Source organism: Callorhinus ursinus, unplaced genomic scaffold, assembly GCF_003265705.2.
Source record: "Callorhinus ursinus isolate GAN/ISIS: 27379988/994484 unplaced genomic scaffold, GSC_fseal_2.0 scaffold2, whole genome shotgun sequence".
Lineage (NCBI taxonomy): Eukaryota > Metazoa > Chordata > Mammalia > Carnivora > Otariidae > Callorhinus > Callorhinus ursinus.
The window spans coordinates 90,706,987-90,729,052 of record NW_027397064.1 but is presented as its reverse complement, the minus strand read 5'-3'; positions in this window follow the sequence as shown (position 1 = coordinate 90,729,052).

Here is a 22,066-nt window from a genome sequence, read left to right as displayed (position 1 = left end):
GATCTCACATTTAGGTCTTTTAATCCATTTTGAGTTGATTTTTTATTTCAGGTCAGCATCAGTTGCCTTGTACTTAAGATGGCTACATGTCCCAGACATTATCGGGGAGGGGAGGGGTACAGATCTGTCATTCTGCCCATTATCGCGCATTGGTGTGGTATAATGGTCCATGGTATGATCATGGTATGACCAATAGGCAGCTGTCTGTTTCCTAATTTGCGTGTGGGAAATTGAGGCTCCGTCTTGAGGGACTGAATGGAATGCTTGCAACTCTGTTTCAGGTCTGTGTTCCACGGTCTGCATTTGCTGGACATATTTCTTAAATGCCACCTTTCCTGGGAGGGAAAGCTGTAGCCTATTTTTGTTCCTGCGAATGTATTAGTCCATTGCTTATTGCCTTGCTCTGGACGGTCACCCCCAGAGGAAAGGCAGGGGCTCTTGTGGGCCCAGCATTACATTTCAGGCGAACACCAACTTAGTGCTGCCATCTCGTGGCTGGGTAAACTCTAAAGGCTGCCAGCCACTTTGGAGCTACTTTGCAACAAGGAACCAGACATTCAGAATGCGTGTTCTTTGCCCAGAAGAAAAGTTGACTACCGATTTCTAAAAACAGTGCCATCCCCGCTTTTCTATTTCCGGAATGAAGAAAGTACCTCTTGTATTGTTAAGGTAGATTCCTGCCTGTTTCTTTAAAGAGAAAGGAATTCATTCTTGTTTTGGATTTAGTTATTTTTGGATCAGCCCTTAGGCAGTATTGTGAGCAAAGGTTTGAGAAGTTTGGAGAAAAGGCTTTAAAAAGAAGTATACTATTCAAGGCCAGAAAGGGAGGCTGAAAGTGGAGACAGGTAAGTCTTATCTCTGGGACAGAAGTTCTCCAAGTGTGGTCCCAGTACCAGCTACATCAGCAACAGCAGGGACACTTGTTAACACGCACGTTCTTGGTCCCCAGCCTAGACCTGTGGACTCAGAAACTCTGCGATGCAGCCCAGAGATCTGTGTTTTTAGCTGATTCTGAAGCAGGCTCAGTCTACAACACTCTGTTGGGGAATAGAAGCCATCTCTGGACAGACGTGAAGCAGATAACATTCGGCAGCCATTTGGTTCTTCATTATGCTCATCCCTCCGCATTCCCTCTCTGCCTTCATTATGCTCATCCCTCCGCATTCCCTCTCTGCGTGTTATTTACCCAGTAAACAACGAATCTGTGCTCAGCGACTATTATGGGCAAGGCCTGTTTCAGGTGGTGTTGATACTGGGGTTGGTCTGAACAAGGGCCCAAGGATTTGCATTTCTAACAATTTCCCAGGTGATGCTGATCCTGCTGGTTTGGGGGTGGGATTTTAGGAGCCCTGGGTTTAGAGGTGAGAGCAGCAGGCCCCAAAGCCTTTGTGGTTTTCAGATGGAGCATGCATCTCGGGCTTTTCAGAATCTGTGTGGCCGTGAGACCCGCTTCTCAGCTCTTCCTGCCTCTTACCACGGGCACTCAGGAGACGTGGTTATTTGAATTGAACTCTAGTCCATTATAAAGGGATTAAAATAACATGCTGTGATTTCACCACCCAAACTTGGGGCAATTGAAAAGCCAGAGCAGACATACAATTATTAAAAGGCTTTAGTGAAAATTGTCAATAGCCTCGGAAATTTTGGCCATATATTGAAAGGCCTGCTTGGTGCTCTGCGTTGACTCAGGCTGATCAGTATTGCTTGCAGGCAGCACATCTACCGCTTGTTTAATTTGCCATTTATAAGTTTGGCCGCTCCAACAAATCTAAACAGTTCTAATGCAAAGGACAAATAAGCAGAACTGCAGATCAAACTGGATTTGTAGGCACAATGAAACAGAAATGTCAGAGCTGGGCGCAGTAGTCTCATGGCAGGTAAGAATACAAATGTCTGCTTGTATGTCGTATGCAGTCTCTACCATCTGCTGACTGCACACCACTCCTCTGACGGAGCTTCTAGCCAGCACTGTCTGGGAAGGTAAGGCTAGACTTCGCTTTGTAAAATCTTAAGTCTTACAGAGAGGGTGGGCGAGGCAGCTTAGTGTGGTGGTAAATACGCAAAGCTTTGGGGTCAGGCAAGGCTGGTCCCCCAAATCTTTCATAGCTTGTGGGAAGTTACTTGCTCTCTCTGGATCTCATCTTCTTCACCGGTCGATTTGGGACAGTGCAGCCCACCTCATGCAGTGGTTTTAGGGATTAAATGAAACAAAGGTAGGTAAAGCACATAGTGGGTGCTCAATGTATAGGAGTAAACGCCCCGTTTCCAAGGGCTGGCGCTTGAAGAGGCTGTGAACATCCACAGCTGCAGTCTTCGGGCTCTGGGCCTTTTTCTCCCTCTTAAGGTTGCTCTGTGTTAAAATGTGAGTATATGAGCCCCCAGGGGAGGGCACCCCCAGGGCAGCCGAAATGTCAGCCTGAACAGTATCAGATGACCATTCCGGAGAAGCAAACACTAGCCTTTCCTACAGAAATGACTGAACTGGGCCTTGCTGATGGGGCTGAAATAGGATGTGCTTGAATATTAAAGGGATGCCCCATCTATCCGGTAGGTGCATGCTAGCTAAGTCCCTGGGTTTGCTTAATGCATTCCTCCTGGAAAAGTTCAGTGGTGAAGCAATTGGGAGGAAGGGGGGAGGCCTGGGTGGAGGCTGCTGTGGAGGTATGGAGGGTCCAGGCTTGGATGTGGATGGGAGTGCCAGAAAGAAGGGGTGTCTGGAGAAGTAGGAGGTTGGGTGTGGGATACTGGAGATTCAGTTTTTAACTTTTCTGAGGAGAGACTACTCTGGGTGAGTCCTACTCTGAAATCCTTTTCGTGAACCATGGGTCACTTCTTCCCACAGTGTGGCCCCATTGCTGAGGGGGTTTATATTGGAGTGAGGGTCTGGGAGAGGGAAAAATCCATCTCATTATCACTGTGATGAATATATAGAGGAACGAGTTCAGGCCATGGGGTCAGATGTGGTCCTGAGTGAGAATCCAGATCTTCTCCGTTAAGCTGAGCAACTTTGGGCTGGTTATGTAACTAATCTGTGCCTCAGGTCTGACTGGAAAACGGGATTAATATACCTATCTCTCTGGACTGTTGTGAGGCTTAACAGGGATAATGCAGGGAAGCATTTAGCAGAATTCCTGGTTTACGGGAAGCACTGGATATTAACTAGGGTTTTGAGAAAGACTTTCTTTTTAGATTCCCTTGCATGGATTGTTAGCTGTGCGACCTTCAGAGGGTCACCTATGCTTTCTGAGACTGAGTTGCTTCAGCTTTAAAAAAAACCAGAAGTAGCCTGAGGGACCTGCAGGTGGGGGTATGGGTCAGAGGACTCTACTCCATGGCTTTGGATGTGTGCAGACAAAGCCATTCATTATGAGAGAGTGGGAAGCAGGATGCCTGGGCCTGGTGCATTTGGGGAGGCTGGGAGGGGGTCTGAGGTTCATCAGGAGAAGTGGTGTTTAGAAAGGAGTGTGTCTTCCATCCTGACTGAGAGGAAATGGGGAGGGATGTGGTGTAGTACACTAAAGGCAGGGCTAGCTGATGAAACTTGTGGTTGTATTTCTCAAACGGTGGGCCCAGGTCCAGATTTGTTGCCTGGTCTCCATCTGCACCTGTCACGTATGCCCTCACTTGACTCTAGGATAAGCCGCTGAGGCACCCTCAGCAACTGGGACCTGGAAAGTGGCCCTGCTGTTACGTGGATCCACTTTCCAAATGTTGCCAGTGTTCATGTATTAATTCATTGTACATGTATTGAACATTTACTATAATCTAGGTGTGGGGGATTCATTCAGCAGTGAACAAAACACAGAGAAGTCTTGCTCTCCAAGACCTTGCAGTCTTGTAGGGGATAATAGCTTATATACATGTATGATTAAGATTTTTGCCATGAAGTGCAAGTTAAGACTGCCATGAGACTGAACAACAGGATAAACCTAGTTTAGATTGAGGGCGGTAGGGGGGCGGTTTGGCAGCCAGAAGAAATGAAATGGGCGTGAGTTTGGAGAGAGGAAAAGACACTGGCTAAAGTAGAGACAGGTTTTGATTTATTTATTTTAGACACAAACCTCTCTTTCACAAAGGCATTGACCATAGGAACAGCAGTTTCCCTGTTTCCTGAAACTATTGTCCTCTGAATGCACACTTTGTGCTTCCTCCGCCTGGTCGCAGTTGGCCTCCCTCCTTCAGTTCCCCTGGCCCCTGTAAATTTCAGCTCTGGCTCATCGCTAGTCCCCCGTGGGTAAAGCTTCTTACCTCTTCCACTCTCTAAGTGCTCTCCTTCTCTAGACCTCCCTCAGCATGCGTCTGAACTGCTCTTTCCACCTTGACTCCACGTGGCAATATGACAATGTGTTGTCACTCCCATGTGACACGTGGATGCTAGTTTGTCCTATATCTCTGCAAAAGTAGGTATAGTGTCTCCCCAGCGAGAGTATTGATAGAGGTAGTAGAGTGTTAGAGCTACAGGAGCCGTTATAGATATTATCCTCCAAAATGCTCATCCTTAATAGAATAAAAGTGGAACCCAGAGAAATGAAAGGGCCTCACTAGTCACTGGGTGAGAATCTAGGACGGTGACCATTTCTTGTTATTTTATGGTTTGCGTTTATCAGGTTGCTTGTTCCAGAGTCAGAATCCAGCACGTATTTTCTCATTGATTGTGTATTCCCCTAGTTGGACCATTCCATTACTCACTCCCAGCGGTGGATGTAGCATGTGGTGTCACTTAGCCCCTCTGGGTGACTTGATTACCTTATTTGTCAAATGGGTATAATAATCCAAATGAACAGACAATTACTAAATACCGTATGTCAAGAACTTTGCAAAGCTTTGGGGATATAAAGCTGATAGGATCTGGTCCCTGCCTTAGGGGAGCACACAATCGTAGAACTTGGTAAAGGAGAAGTTGTAAGAGATTAAAAATACCTATAATAAAGGGCTATGCAGCATATGGGAACATGGAGCAGACCAACAGATTTTGCTTGGGAGAATTGCAAAAGTTCATTAATACCTTCTCTGCTCACCTCAACTTTGTATTATGAGTTGCCAGTGAGATAATGCAGTGAAAATGTGGAGAAACTTAGAAGGACTATATATAGATCTACATGGATGTATTGTGATTTGGGAGGCTTTGGCAAGGGGTAAGAGAGGAGAATGACCGCTGGGAAGAGAAGGGGGACAGAATTTCTGATGAACCAGCACATTTTCCACAGAAAAATTCAGGTCCATGGCTATAAGCCATCTAAGCTATAGCCATCCAGCTTGTAAACTGATCTTTTTGTCAGCTAATGACCAAACTTATTCATTGCGTTAGTGCCATTGAAAGCTCTCTGTGTCCTAGGGTGTTAATCACCATTATCTTCCCATTGGAATAAGATGGCTGGGAATGCCAGTGATAGAAGAACAGATAAGATATTGGTGGGGATGAGACCTTTGGAATGGGTTCCCCATTCCAAACTCATATGGGAAACCCATTGTGGTAATGTAATGGGCTATGTCTTGTCAGAATGAGGAGCCCTGATGGGCTGGTGAGAGACTCCCTTTTCTCCCCCTGTGCCCTGTGTCCTGGAATCATGGATATCTGAGTAGTGTGTTGTTTTGAAATGAGTACTTTGCAGACAGGAACAGCTGTCAGAATGAAAACACAATGTTCAGAGAAATATTACTTGGTTAGGATTTGCAACAGCATGGGTCAAAGGACATTGCCCAGAGCAAAATAATTATGTATGGTCAAAGTCTGACATCATCCCGGGAGGCACTCCTGAAAACAACAACGGCAACAAAAACCCTTAGTCTTAATTTGCGTGATGCCCTTAACACTTGGTTCTGCCCAAACTCAGGAGGAACATCTGATCTAGAGCTGAGTGGGAGAGGGAAAAGTGACCACGGGGCACCCTCTGGTGGTGAGGCAGGCCCACTACAGTTCATGCCCAGAGTCCTTGCCCTTGTGGGAAGGAAACCTGGACATCTCAGGTTTCTAGCATCCCAGATGTGAAGGGACATCTTCTGTCTGCGAAGAGAATGTTCTGAGGGTCTTCTTGTTGGGCTGGGTAGCAATAAAACAGGCAAGCACGGTGGAGTCTTGCATAAATAGCTCGTTATTAGAGTGACAATGGTGCGAGAAGAGCCCCTCTGTAAATCACTGTGACACATGGCTAATTCAGCCAGAGCTAGAGCCCCACGTCCTATACAACCGTCTGTCCTTCCTTCTTTGCTTCTTCCACTTGGCCAATTAACCAGCAAGGGGTACTCTTTCTCTGAAGTTGAATCTGTGTTATACTGCTGTGGAAACTGCAGTAATTGCGGTACCCCCAAACCATTAGTGGACTCTCTTCTTTGTGGCACCATGAGCCTTCAGGAAGTACAGATGGAAAGAGGAAGGCTGGAAAGGAGATAATTCAAATGACTGGTTGTCATCTCATCCCGGGAGGGATGTCTTTGACACCGATTAATGCACAGATGTCGCAATGTTGTTGGCATGGCCCTTGGGTGACAAAGGGCCTGTGGTCTTAGGGATCATGACCAGAGCTGTCCTCAGCTCAATTTCACAGTGGTGCCACGTGATACTTTAACTGCAGCACCTTAAAAAAGAGGGGAGGTCATTTAAGTGGTGGCACCTCAATGCTGCCTGGTTTTGTCTCTGGCTAAAGCTGAGTGAGACACCCCAGGCCAGCTTGCAACACTGGCAATTCAGCAGGCCTGACATTCCCAGTCTGTGCCCAGATGTTGTTTTTGTCATTTGTGTGTCATGACACCGCGGCAAAGCCAGGTCAGAAAAGAGAGTATCCGGCACCCCCACTTTGCAAACAACTGGGGCAGACTTGTGTTTGCTGGAGCAGGAGTCTGAGACAAGTACTGGGTCACCTGCAGCTTGAATCTGTGTGTGTGTGTGTGTGTGTGTCTGTGTGTGTGTTGGGGGGTGTGCATGCCTGTGCTTTAGCCGCTAGATTCACTGTCGCCTCAAGATTCCGTTCTTTTGTGAAGGCAAAGTGGATTTGCCCTCACACAGGCTTTGCTGTTACCACTGCTAGATCCTCTGAGCAGCCGTGGGGGAGGTGGGGAGATGGGGGTGCACAGCTGTTCCTGATGGTGGCATCTCCTGCAGCAGAAACAAGTCCGGGCAGTCTGTGGGTCCCAGAGGAGTTGTATCTGGCTCTAGCTCGCTTGAAGCAGAGCATTAGGTGTATGTCTCCTTATAGGCAGCCTGGAAGGATCTACTACCCCATTTTGCTTAGGGCCAGTGACTGTTTTTGGGCAGTGAAGCAGTGGTGGGCCTCATGGGCAGATGGTAACCTCCAGTTAGGAGATAGCCCACAGGGAATTAAATCAGCATTTTTTCCTACCTTTTTTTTTTTTTTTTAACAACCAATCCAAATACTTGGAACATTTCATTAATTTGTGAAGTACACACTTTTAACTAAAACATGTGAACTCAGTGTCAAAACCATTTTTATAATCGATTAGATTTTAAATGTTTTCTCTTTTCATATTCAAAGAGCTCCTGCCCAGTATATACTGGAAATCACCACGTCCAAACACTTGTTTATAACTTAAAGGCCTTTAGGAATCATCAAAGGGAAACATAAGGAGGTAACGAGTCAGGCGTGTACTGGTCTTCAAAGGGATTTTCCCACTGTGCTTTTGAAGAAGATTCTATTACCATTGACAAAGTTCTTTTCCTGGAAATCCTCAGGGAAATCACTTATTGAGAAAATTCCTTGATCAGTGCGCACGGATGGGTAGGGGGCTTATGCAGAGTGTGTTGAGTGAGCTGGTCTTCCCTGTAACCTACTATAGACATTTGATTGTCTGTATGCATTAGACAGTCTGGTAAAGTTGCTAGATAGCACCAGATGACAACCATTTTTTTTTTGACTCCCCGATAGAGATCCCCCTGTGGGTCGATTACTCATGTTGACAGCTCTGAGTTCTGCCACTCAGCTGGGCACCTGGTCTACACCCAGAGCAAAAAAAGTGGACTTACTCTATGGGATACCATGAAAGTGTGGGACATGATCAGTAAGGAAAGTTCGTTTAAAAAGGGAGAGAGAGAGGGAAAGAGAGAAGCTTCTTTTGATGTTGAAATTTCAAATTGATAAAGCATTCAATGTTACTCTTCTAGATTTGTAATAAGTGAGGTCCACTGAGAGGTCAGGGCTGCCTGTGTAGGCGCTCCGTACTGTCTCATCTGAGAAAGCCCAAGGGGAAGGCGTGGCTCCGTAACATACTTAGCCGGTGCTCACCAACTGCTCTTACTTGGTACATTTCATTGATTCATTCAACAGATAGTTACTGAATACCTACTGTGTGCCAGGGATACAAGAGAGAACAACCATTTAAATTTATCTTCTCAGATACTTTGTTTTAAATGTTTGACAAAGTAATAAATAGTAAAGAAGAGCTTAGTAATGGCAAGAAGCAGTCTTTTGCCTGGTCATTACCCCACCCCAACCCCTGCTTTCATCTACTTAGGATTTAATTTTTGTGGTGATTCTCTCCTTATAATATGCTATATCTCTATTTCTTGATTTATGAGTATTAGATAATATTTTTTAATTTCCACCATGAAAAATGAGTTGGCTCATTATACCACGGTCACCTGTTGTCACCACTCTTCTTCCTGCTTCCTCTCAACATATAATAATTCTTACCAAATATTATTATTATTACTATTTGCTTCCTTCTCATCTCAAACCAAGGGAGAAGGGTCTTTTAGATCATTACTCAGAAAAAGTGGGGGTCTCTGCCAGAAAGAAAGACTGGCAAATTTTCTGTCCTTTAAGTACCAGATTTCTCTGAGTGACCTTCTTGTGAACGTTGCTTGTGGTCGCTCTCTGAGTCCTGGATCCCAGATCTGTGGCTCCCATTTCACCTTTCTTGGGTAAGCTGATGACTGATTTAGACTCCTTACCTGAGCGTTTACACAGTGACCTAAATTTGTGCCTGTTATATGGAACCACCGCTTCCCCTGACATGCATCACATCTTCTGAAAACCTTTTCTTTCTCAGTTTAGATAGGTTCTGCCAGGTCTTTGGGGGTTGGGTGAGGGGTATGGATTTCTCCTCAACTCCAAGAACTCAAACTCTCAAACTCTTTCCCAAACAGAATAGCTTCCCCTCTGTCTCTTTTACTCCCTCACCCTCAATAAGCCACGCTCTCTAGTTCCCCAGTGGTTGGCTCTTCTCCCAGTCCAAGATGGCCAAGAGATTTATCTCTGGTACCAGTTTGATCCATGGGCGCTATGATGCTGTGAAGAATGAGATCTCCTTAGGGAACAACACAATGGTTGGTTCCCGAACATCCCTTCTAGTTAAGATGGATGAGTCTAAAGCAGCAGGATCATCTCCTTCCCTGGGCCAGTGAATAATTTAGGAAAGGGCAAGTAGTCTACCTTTGAACACTGTGATGTGAGGAGAAGCCTGCTGAGGGTTTCTGGGAAAGGGCACTTTTCTCTTACAAGTGGGGAAAGATGATCTCTCTGTATCCTCTGGACCTTGTCATCCTGGATATGATTTCTACTGCAGACATCCTGCAACCAGAGTGAAACTTTTTTTTTTTTTTAAAGATTGTATTTATTTATTTGACAGAGAGAGACACAGTGAGAGAGGGAAAACAAGCAGGGGGAGTGGGGGAGGGAGAAGCAGGCTTCCCGTGGAGCAGGGAGCCTGATGCGGGGCTCGATCCCAGGACCCTGGGATCATGACCAGAGCCGAAGGCAGATGCTTAACGACTGAGCCACCCAGGCGCCCCTACCAGGATGAATCTTAAGCCAACTTTGAGGATGGCAAAAGAGACAGATTGAGAGAAACAGGGTCCTTGACAACTTCATTGAGCCACTGAATCAACCAACCCTCAATGCACCCCCAGTCTGGCCCTCTAGACTTTCTGTTATGTGAGAGAATACATTTCTATATGTTTAAACCAGTTTGAGTCAAGGTTTCTGAACTGATATGATTTCTGAAGTCATTTTTGGAAGCAGACCTGTGATTGATTAGCTACGTCTGTCACCAGTGGAGCGGTAGACATCTGTGAACCTTAGCTCCTCCTCCCGTTTTGCTTTCATTACTACCCAGAATAGTATTTTTTAATTGAGGTATAATTGACATATAACATCCTATTAGTTTCAGGTGTACAATATAATGACTTGATATTTGTATATACTGAGAAATAACACCATAATTGTAGTTAACATCCATTACCACACATAGTTATAATTTCTTTTCTTGTACTGAAAACTTTTAAGATTTATTCTCTTAGCAACTTTCAAATATACCGTATAATATTATTGACTATAGTTGCCTTGCTCTACATTATATGCCCAGGATTTATTTATTTTATAACTGGAAGTTTATACGTTTTACCCACCTTCACCCATTTTGCTCAACCCTAACCCCTGCCTCTGGCAACCACCAATGTGTTCTCTGTGCCTTTGAGTACAGTTTTTATTTTAGATTCCCCATAAAACTGAGATCATACAGTATTTGTCTTTCTCTGTCTAGCTTATTTCACTTAGCATAATACCCTCAGAGTCCATCCATGTTGTTGCAAATGACAAGATTTCCTTCTTTTTTATGACTAAATAATATTCCATTCATCTTTATCCATCCATCTATTAATGGACACTTAGATTGCTTCCATGTCTTGGTTATTGTAAATAATGCTGCAATGCACATGGGAGGGGCAGTGCGTATTCTCTCTTTGAGTTAGTGTTTTTGTTTCCTTCAGATAAATACCCAGAAGTGGAATTGTTGGATAATATAGTTCTGTTTTTAATTTTTTAAGAAAACTCCATACCATTTTCCATAGTGGCTGCACCAGTTTATATTCCCACAACAGTGCATGAGGGTAGCCTTTTCTCCACATCCTCACCAACACTTGTTATTTTTTGTCTTTTTGGTAACAACCATTCTAACAGGTGTGAGATGATATCTCATTGTGGATTTGATTTGTGTTTCCCTGATAATTAGTGATATTGAGCATCTTTTCATGGACCTCTTGTCCATCTATATGTGTTTTTTGGAAAAATGTCTACTTAGATCCTTTACCCATTTTTTTAAAAAAGATTTTATTTATTTGAGATAGATCAAGTAAGAGAGCAGGAACAGGGGAGGAGAGGGAGAGAGAGAGAAGCAGGCTCCCCACTGAGCAGGGAGCCCGACACGGGGCTTGATCCTAAGACCCTGGGATCATGACATGAGCAGAAGGCAGACACTTAACCAACTGAGCCACCCAGGTGCCCCTCTTTACCCATTTTTAAACTGGACTCTTTTTGGTGTTGAGTTGTATAAGTTCTTCATGTATTTTGGATTTTAATCCTTCACAGATATATGATTTACAGATATTTTCTCCCATTCAGTAGGTTGCCTTTTCATTTTGTTGATCATTTCCTTTGCTGTGCAGAAGCTTTTTAGTATAATGTAGTTCTACTAATTTATTTTTGCTTTTCTTGCTTTTGCTTTTGGTATCAAATCTAAAAATCATCACCAAGACTAACGTCAAGGAGCTTACCGCCCATGTTTTTATCTAGAAGTTTTACGGTTTCAGGTCTTACGTTTAAGTCTTTAATCCATTTTGAGTTGATTTTTGTCTATGGTGTAAGATAGTGGTCTAGTTTCGTTCTTTTGCACATGGCTGTCCAGTTTTCCCAACACCATTGATTGAAGAGACTGTCCTTTTCCCAGTTGTACATTCTTGGTTTTTTTGGTCATGAATTAGTTGACCATACAGGTGGGGATTTATTTCTGGGCTCTCTATTCTATTCTATTCTATTGATTTATGCATCTGTTTTTATGCCAATACTGTACTGTTTTGATTACTGTCGCTTTGTAATATAGTTTGAAATCTGGGGGCATGATATCTCTGGCTTTGTTCTTCTTTCTCAAGATTGCTTTGTCTATTCAGGCTTTTTGTAGTTCCAATACAAATTTTAGATTTATTTGTTCTAATTCTGTAAAAAATGCCATTGAGATTTTGATGGAGATTGCATTGAATCTGTAGATTCCTTTGGGTATTACAGACATTTAAACAATATTAATACTTCCAATCCATGAACACAGAATATATTTCCATTTATTTTTGTCTTCTTCAATTTATTTCATCAGCGTCTCATAGTTTCAGGGTATAGGTCTTTCCCCTCCATGTTTAAATTTATTCCTAGGTATATTATTCTTTTTGATGTAATTGCAAATGGGATTACTTTCTTAATTTTTCTTTCTGATAGTTCATTATTAGTGTATAGAAATACAACAGATTTTTGTATGTTGATTTTGTATCCTGCAATTTTACTCAATTCATTGATTAGCTCCAACAGTTTCTGGTGGAGTCTTCAGGGTTTTCTATATATAATATGTCATTTACAAACAGTGGCAGTTCTATTTCTTCCTTTCTGATTTGGATGCCTTTTATTATGTTTTTTTTTTTTTCTAATTGTTCTGGCTAGGGCTTTCAATACGAGGTTGAATAAAAGTGGTGAGAGAGGGCATCCTTGTCTTATTTCTGACCTTAGAGGAAAAGCTTTCAGATTTTCATTGTTGAGAATGGTGTTAACTGTGGGCTTTCATATATGGCCTTTATTATGTTGAGAGTTTTATCATAATTAAATGTTGAATTTTGTCAAATTCTTTTTCTGTGCCTATTGAGATGATTGTATGATTTTTACCCTTCATTTTGTTAACGTGGCATACCATGTTGATTCTTGGTTGTTGAACCACCCCTCTATCCCTGAAATAAATCCCACTTAATCCTGATGTATGATCCTTTTAATGTATTGTTGAATTGTTTGCTAATATTTTGTTGCAGATCTTTGCAACTATGTTCATCAGGGATATTGACCTGTAATTTTATTTTCTTGTGGCATCCTTGTCTGGTTTTGCTAGCAGGGCAACACTGGCCTCGTAAAATGAGTTTGGAAGGGTTCCCATTTCTTCCATATTTTAAGGTGCATGCAGTAATTATTGCATAAAATGAATTTCCTGCTTTTATGTCTCATTCTACGCTTTAGCTTCCTGAGCTGCCCAACCCATTCAACACCTCATTTTTTCTATTCTTTTTGGCTCCCATGGGTACTGACCTTTTACTTATTCCATTCTTATGACCTTCCTCTTCTCCAATGTAAGGATTTAAAAATCCACCGGGGAGGATGGACAGGACACAGACAGGAACACAGCATAGTGCAGCCCTCTTGGAATCACCAGCTGTGTGGTGTTGACAAGATCACATGTGAAGCAGGTCTGATTGCTGTAAGTGTGGCTTCATCAGTTGCTGGGGCTGAGCTGGCTGACCCAAGGGGCTGAGTGTCTCCCCGGTCTGGACTTCAGTGATCTGTGGCTTGCCCTCCAGAAGCTGTATGCATGGTCAAAGAGGATGCTCTTTCTGGTGAGGAAGAGCTTTCCTTTTGTCAAGGATACACAGTATACTGATGACCAGAAACAAACAAACAAAAAAAACAGCTTTTGAGCTCATCTATTGACATTGTACTAGGAGCCTTTCTTAATTTCTGAAGCCCTCAATACATTTCCTAGGTCTGTAAACAAGAATGGTAAGAGGTTTTGTGGAAATGATGGGGCTGTCATTTCTCAGCTTTCATTTTTCATTTAACTTGGAAACAAGCTGTAGGGACTCAATCTGTGTTGCTTGTAAATTCAAGAATAAAATGGATAATACACATAGGTGTAGCTTATGGAGGAATTCATGTGTCCTCAGCAACAGACTTACACTATTTTTTCCTACTTGCTAATTGATTAAAAAATATGTATGTATTGCAAAGTTCATTTATTGATTGAGAGGAGAGTGAAAAGGATAGCTTCTCTAATTAAAACCGATTGGAGCTGTGAAAGTTTAATTAATTGGATGCATGTCACTTCATTTCCATGTTATGTTGTGCACAGCACTCTGTTTTCATAATTAACGTGTTGTGTCAGGGTGGTGGGTGTCTCTCTAATCAACAGTCTGAGGGAAAAGTGATGTATGGGCCTGCTGAATAGGCAGAGTGGGTGGAAAGAGATGTCCCAGCCAGAATCTGCAGTTTGTATTCCCTGTGGCGAGTTTCTTGCCATTTTATCACCCTTTGTTCAGTAAATGAGGTTTTGGTGGATCTTCCCGGAGACTGCTCTTTGTTTGTTTCCTAGGTGTTTCTCCATCAGAGGACAGGGAGGTTGGATGACACTTGCAGAGACTGCAGGGTGAAGACTGTCACCAGGTGGGGGAAAGTCACTCTGACCATTCTCTCCTCCGAACTCCCTACTGTTCACTGCATTCGCTCCTTGTTGGGCAACCCCCTTCGCCAGGACAGATGTTCGCTGAGTGTGCTCTCTCTGCAAGGATGGGTGAGTGGCTTTGAGCCCAGACTCCAGCTTCTTACTAGACATGTGACCTTGGGGAATTACCTCAATTCTCGGTGCCTCAGTTTCCTCATTTATAAAGTGGGAATGCTAAGACCTTAGTAATGGTGTTGTGGGGCCTGCGTGAAATAATGTAGGGGCATCCTTAGCACACACTCTTTTCAGCCTAGAGTTATTGAGCACTTTTGTCTCTTTCCTACACAGTTTTTTCCTCTTTTTAAATCTTTATTTGGATCATCCTTTTTAACTGACCTCAGCCCTGTGTCTTCCTCCTCAAATCCATAACCTACTTTGGGCGCAGAATTCTTTTTTCCGAAGTGAAAAGTTGATTATATGGATGCTTTGCTCACCCTCTTGCCCGGAGGATGTTTTGACTCGGCGGTGTAGGAATCCTCAGCCCCGTATAAGCTAGCCGCACTGTCTACTTGACCAACCTCACCTACAGCTCCTCCTTTCCGCAACCCTCCACCCCATGCCTCGTCTCCCTCCCAGCTGGGCACAGCGTGCCCTTTTCCTCTTCTGCGCACAGGTGTCCGTTTCTCAGAAAAGCAAATATCCTACCAGTTTTTTTCAAATTCAGCTCAAATGTCTCCTTTTTGGTGAAGTCCTCTCTCCTTCCCCAGCATTATTTTTTGTTTGGAGTCTCTCTTCCTGCCTCTACAGGAAGTTCCTCTGGGCTGGGGCTATGTCTTGGTCATCTTTGTGTCTCAGTGTCGAGCGAGAGTGTAGCATGAAGCGGGCTTTTAATGATTGTTGAATGAGGGATACAAAGAGCAAAATTTTCTTCATGCAGAATTACTATTTAATATCTGTCTTGCCACAAGACTGTTGGCTCCATTCAGGCATGGGACATTTCTGTTTTGTTCAACGTTGTTCCCTGTTGCCTGGCACATGATAGGTGCTCAATAAATAAAATTGGCACATCACCTGGTCTGTATACCTCATAGGTATACTGTGAGAGGACAAATTGATGGTGAACATAAAAGTTTAAAAATGATTGAAAATACAGTAACATTATTTATAATAGAATAATAGTTGCTACTGATGTTATTGCCATGATACATGTTCGTATTGCTGGAAGGTGTGCCCTTCTCTTTTTGGAGTAGATTTCCTGAGTAGCATGGCCTCTGGATCCTTCTATATGCTGTCATCTCAACCGGGGGTGCCCTCTTAATTGTCAGAGAGGGATCCTGAAGCCTTTGCCCAGCCAATACCACAATTGAGCTGCTTGTGAGTCTCATCCTGTCCCTTTTAAAAAATCCTATAATCCTATAACCCTCTGTTTTTCCTATAATATGCTATTGTCCTACCTCAGTGACATGGATAATAAATAATGCATTCTGGTAATTTTAGAAAACCATTTTATTTCCAGGCACTTATATGGAGTCTAATCAATATTTATACTTACTCAAGGAATTTTCGTTCTTTCTTTTTTTTTCATTAAAAGGGGTTTTCTCTTTTATTTTTATAAATGTTTGACCTTGTATCAATTAACAAGTCTTTCCTCTAGTGTAAAACCCAGTAAACAAAACCCAGCCATGAAGATCGTCTCCATGCCCCTTCTGACTAATCTGGGAAGGCCTTCAGGAAATGGGGCCCAATCCCATGTTCCAGTTTTGCTATCTCTTCGCATGTGAATGTAGTTTAGGAAATTAGATTACACTCCAGGTCTGCCACCTCCAGCCCGATACCAGTGCCATTCTATCGGCGATATTTACAGCCCTGGGAGCTGGACATTATAAAGACCCAAGGTGATTAAAAATAGCTTCACATTGAAAGGACTTTTTTCAGAGGCCCTATCCTTCCACATCAAAATTTAATATTAATTAAAAAAAATTCAAGCCCTGAACTCTTTCCTCAGGTATATCTTGAATCTCATAGAAAAGTAAGGAATGCTGGCAATGGGGAGTTTAGCTGGGGTGAAGGCCTTGGGGTCTTAAGGTCCGGTTCTAGGCAGGCTCCTGCTGGTTGGCTGTGTGTTAAGGGGAAGTCACTCAAATTTTCTGGGCTTCGGTTTCCAGGTCAGTTGAATGAAGAGGCTGATTCAGTGATTCTAGTGAGCTTGCAGGTAGTCGGTCCACAAGGATACTTATTGCATTCCTACCTTGTACCAGCGCTGTGCTAGGTGCTGCAGACCCAGCCATGAAGAAGACTCACCAGCCTAGATGCTGTTGCAAGACCCCAGTGTGCACAGTGCTCGGGCCCAAAGCACAGCCTGTTGGCCTGCGTGACTGGCTTGGGCCAACCTCATCTTTTCCTCCCAACTTGTAGGCTTGTGTGTGAGTTGAGCCCCACTCACCAGTTCAGCCTCCCGCTCTGTACAGCATCGGTTTCTCTTTGCCTGTTTCCCCTTCTTGCTGACTGACTTCCTTCCGAGGCAGAATACAGGGGAACTTGTAAAAACATTGACTCTGAAGAAGAGGAAGTGGGCACAGCTTAGCTCGCTCTCCTCCCTGAGGCTCCTTGATTCTGTTCTTCTGCCAGGGATGGTTTTGGGTTCCCAGGGCCTACATGGGGAGAAGTTGAAGCCAGTTCCACAAAAGACCCTTCAGGGCAATGGATGCTGCCTTCCCTAAGTTATAGATGAGGAGGAGCCTCTCTCATTCAAGGGAGAGCCAAAGACAATCTACTCGAATGATTGGGTGCTGTGCCCACTCAGAACATGGAGGCAGCTTTTCTTATTAGAAAAGTTCTGCTTTCCCTTACCAGGCAAAAAGAATAGCAGTTAGGAAGGTCTCAAGACACAATGGAGGAGCAGAAAGAAGGCCAGGGAGGTGGTAGGGCAGGATGGTACAGACCTGGGGGGCCATGTGGTTCAGACACTATCTGTTACCCTAAGACAGTGGGTCTCAAACTCTAGCAATACCAGAATCACCCAAAGCGCTTGTTCAAACTCAAATTCATTGTTCTTGATTCAGTAGGTCTGGGTAGAGCCCGAGAATCTGCTTTTCTAATTCTAACAAGTTTGCAGGTGATGTTGATTCTGCTTTTCACACCGCTGTGCTCAGAGGAATGGCTTCAAGGGAATACAATCTTAATCAGTGTAATATTGGCTCAACCAGCCTCTTGTCTGGAATATTAATAAGCTGAGACAAAAGCCCTGGATGTATTGTCTGCAATAGAAAGCTCTATAGCAGTGAGACTTTAGAAGGGTGTTTCTCAAGTGTGGCTGGCAAACCATTTCCATCAGAACCATGTAGGACCCCAGTATTCAAAATGGTTTCCAGACCAGCAGCATGAGCATCACCTGTGTGTTGGTTAGAAAGGCAGAATCTCAGGCCTCACCCTGAATGAACCAGAATCTATTTTTAATAAGATTCCCCTGTGATTTGTAGGCCCATTATAGGTTGAGCAACATTGTTCCAGGGGTTTTTCAGATGTGCCTCTAGGGTGAGTGGTGTTGGGGGTGGGGCAGGGAGTAATGGGGAATGCTGTTACTATAATCCAGAATTGTTGCATCCTAGCTCAGCCTGAGTATTGAGGTGGGCGTGACCATGGATGGAAACTATGCCAGGGACAGTGGCTCAAGCCTTCACAGAGCATATGTTCCTGGAAACTAAGCCTGCAGGAAGGTAGGGTGCCTTTAGTGTGGAGGCTGTCAATAGTGACAGTATATTTTTGAAGATCGATGTGGTAGTTTCCCTTTATCCCTGGTGAATATGTTCCAAGACCCCAGTGGATGCCTGAGACTGTGGATAGTACCAAACTTTATATATTTTCCTGTACATATGTACCTATGACAAAGTTTAATTTATGAACTAGGCACAGGAAGAGATTAACAACAATAACTAATAATAAAATAGAATAATTATAACAACATACTATAGGAAAATTTATGTGAATGTGGTCTCTCTCTCTCTCAAAATATCTTATTGTGCCATACTTACCCTTCTTGTGATGATGTGAGGTGATAAAATGCCTACGTGATGAGATGAAGTGAGGGGAACGATGCAGGCGCTGTGACAGATGGAGCCTCACGCTACTGCCGACCTTACGACAATATGTCAGAAGGAGGATCCTCTGTTTCTGGACCGCAGTTGACCGCACGTAACTGAAATCACAAAAAACAAAGCTGTGGATAAGGGGGGGTGGCTGTTATATTTCTTTAGCTTCTCTATAGCAGACAATATATGGAAGGTTTTGGAATAGGTCATGGCTAAAGGGGTGGAGAAAGGAGGGGAAGGAACAGTCTCAGATCAGGCTCCTAGAATTATAGCCCAAGCAGAATCACCCCCTCTCATATTTCGTAGGTGTAAGGGGTGGGTGAAGTGAGAAAATGTGACAGGATCTTATTTCCTGCCAGGCATCGCTAAGAGCATCTCTTCCAAAAGGCCTAGAAAAGGTGTTTTTTTTTTTTTTTTAATGGCCTTACTGAGATACAATCAACATACCATTTATCCATTAAGTGCACAACTATATTCAGTATATTCACAGAATTGTGCAGTGTTCACCACAATCTAAGTTTCGAACATCGTCATCACCCCCAGAAGGAACACCATACCGCCGGCAGTGATTCCCTATCATGTTCCTCCTCCCATTGCCTTAGGCAACCACTCATCTTTCTGTCTCTGTAGATTTGCCTATTCTGGACATTTTATGTGAATGAAATCATACCTCACAAGGCTCTGCCTAACTCAAGGTCACAAAGATTTACTCCTCTCTTTTATTGTAAAGGTTTTTATAGTGTAGCTCTTACACTTAGGTCTGTGATCCATTTTGAGCTGATTTTTGTTTTTTGTGTAAGAAAGGGGTTCAACCTAAATCTTTTGCATGTGGCTATCCAGCTGTGTCAGCACCATGTGTTGAAAAGACGATTCTCTTCTTATTGAATTGGTTTGGCACCTAGAACAGTTGATTTTTTTTTTAAGTCTAGCTTTATATTAGACTTGCTTGGGGAATGTTAGAAATATATCCATGCCTCTGCTCTTCCTCAGTCCAATGAAATCAGAATCTTTGAGCTTGAAGATCCCCTGGTGATTCTAATGCACAGTCAGGGCTGTGGGCCAGGGGCTTAGGGTGTGATTCTTAAAATGTGGTCTCCAAACTAGCAGCACTGGCAAAAGCTGGGAACTTGTTAGAAATGCATATTCTCAGGTCCCTGCCCAGACTTGCTGGAATTAGAAGCAACAAGAGTGAGGCCCAGCAATCTGTGTTTCAACAAATCTTGCAGGTGGTTCTGGGGCATGATGAAATTTGAGAACCCCTGGCTCTGACTAGAGGTTCGCCCTTGCTTTAAATGGTAACAAGCTGGCTTCTAGCAACAGACTTACCTGTGAGTTATCTGCTCCTGTACCCACAGAGGGCCCAGAATGGGGCAGAGCCGACGGTCTCTGCCTTAGGGTCCAGTGGGGTCAAGTGTCGTTGCTGCCATTGCTGTGCCTATGAACCTTCTCCTCATAGGCCGAAAGTGCCATCTGCAGAAACAGCCTGCGCCTGGCTCTTACCAACTTCACTCATGGGGCTGGTGACTGTGATGGACAACGAGGCACAGTCCTTGCTCAGGGGACTTCTATGACCAGTGTTCCTGCACTGGTTGACCTGCCCAGCGTGCCCCCACTTTTTCATATATGGGGTATTTAATTCCTACTATAGGAGGCTTCGTCATCCCCTAGATACTGGACTTCACAGAGAATGACATAATGCAGAACCACAGCATCAGTAGCATCTGGCTCAAATTACTGTCACCAACATAGCTCTTAGGGCCCGGTTAGCCGGGCTCAGAAACCTCAGGCTCTTGTGTGGTTCTCCTTGCCCAAATCCTAACCTTGTGCTACATAGTCAACACCTCTCCACTGCTTTGCTCTTGGACTTGACTCCTGCCCGTCTGCTCAGATTTCAGGTCTCGAACCCCTAGCTCTGTGGCTGGGTTTCTGACAAATGCTAGCACGTCTTCCTCCCTCCTTTGCTCAGTGTGCCCCTCCTGTCTGTGATGAGCTAGGCCTGGGTCCACCTCTAGGACATCAGGTCCCACCAGGAGTGCCTGCCTGGCTCCTATCCCATTCACCCTGTCTCTGGAGCTTGCCCTGGCTCTGACCTTACCCAGGTGTGCTGCTTCCTGAACCAGATCCCTTCCCTTCAGAGATTATCAACATCTACTGGATACCTTGTGCTAGCTAAGGGTTTTTTTATTTTTTTTGATTCTCACAACTGTAAACATGGCCCCATCTGGCTAAAGCAAAGTGGGAATTCTCGTGTGCCTGGAAAGCCCAGGTTCTGGTTTGGACTAGCCTAGGTCAAGAAACTTATGGGGACTTTCTCAGTCACCATTGCTTGGCTCTTTTCATGATGATTCATCCTGAGGTTCTTCCTTACAGTAGCAAGAGATAGCTGTAGTAGTCCCAGATTTTGTATCTTTTTGGCTTTATCCTCCATGGGGAAACATCAGAATCTCTTATTCTGCAGTATCATTGCAAGTCTGATTGGGACATAGGTTCATCCCTGGACCCATCTCTGCAGTTAGAGTGGAGAGTTGATGCACTGATTGGATCGGGCCTGGGTCAATGCTCAACCTTTGGAGTTGGGAGTGGGCAGGGCTCCACATTGACCATGAACACAGAAAATGGGGAAGTAGTGTGGTACAATAAAAAAATAAACACCTGGTTTTTGTCCTCAGTTCCTGGCATAGAATGCTTAAGACTCTTGGAATTTACTGTCTTTTGTATGCTGACGAGATGACTCAAGACCGGAGTTCCTACACAGCTTCAGGATGGGGGCCCGTTGCCAGAGAGACCAAGCCATGATTATAGGGTTAGAACTTTCAGCCCCATGTCTGAACTCTAGGAAGGGGAGGAGGGCTGAAGATTGAGTTCAGGGCACCAATGCCCAATGATTTCTTTCTTTCTTTCTTTCTTTCTTTCTTTCTTTCTTTCTTTCTTTCTTTCTTTCTTTCTTTCTTTCTTTCTTTCTTTCTTCCTTCCTTCCTTCCTTCCTTCCTTCCTTCCTTCCTTCCTTCCTTTCCTTTCCTTTCCTTTCCTTTCCTTTCCTTTCCTTTCTTTCTTTCTTTCCTTTCTTTCTTTCCTTTCTTTTCTTTCCTTTCTTTCTTTCTCTCTCTCTCTCTCTCTCTCTCTCTCTCTTTTTAAAGATTTTATTTATTTATTTGAGAGAAAGAGAGAGGGAGCATAGAGGGAGAAGCAGACTCCCTGCTGATCAAAGAGCCCAACTTGGGGCTCTATCCCAGGACCCTGGGATCATGACCTGAGCCGAAGGCAGACGCTTAACTGACTGAGCCACCCAGGCACCCCATCCAATGTCCAATAATTCCATCAACCATGCTTACATAATGAAGTCTCTATTAAAAACCCCTAAATGATGGGGTTCAAAGAGCTTCCCGGTTGGTGAACACATCTGGTGCTAGAAGTGTGGCGTACCCAGAGAGGACATGGAAGCTCCATGCAGGCTCCCTATACCTGATCCCACATATCCCTTCCATTTGGCTGTTCCTGAATTGTATCTTTTATAATAAACCAGTAATAGTAAGTACAGTGATTTCCTGAATTCTATGAGTTGTTGTATACTGACCTGACAGGGAGATTGTGGGAACCCCTGGATTTATAGCCAGTCAGTCAGAAGCATGGGTGGCAGCCTGGGACTTGTGACTGGTCTATGAAAGGTGGGGGGCAATCTCGTGGGACTCATCCCTTAACCTGTGGGGTCTGCATTTCTGGGTAGTTCATGTCAGAATAAAATTGGTTGAATACCCACTTGGTATTAGAGAATCAGAGAATTGGTGTTG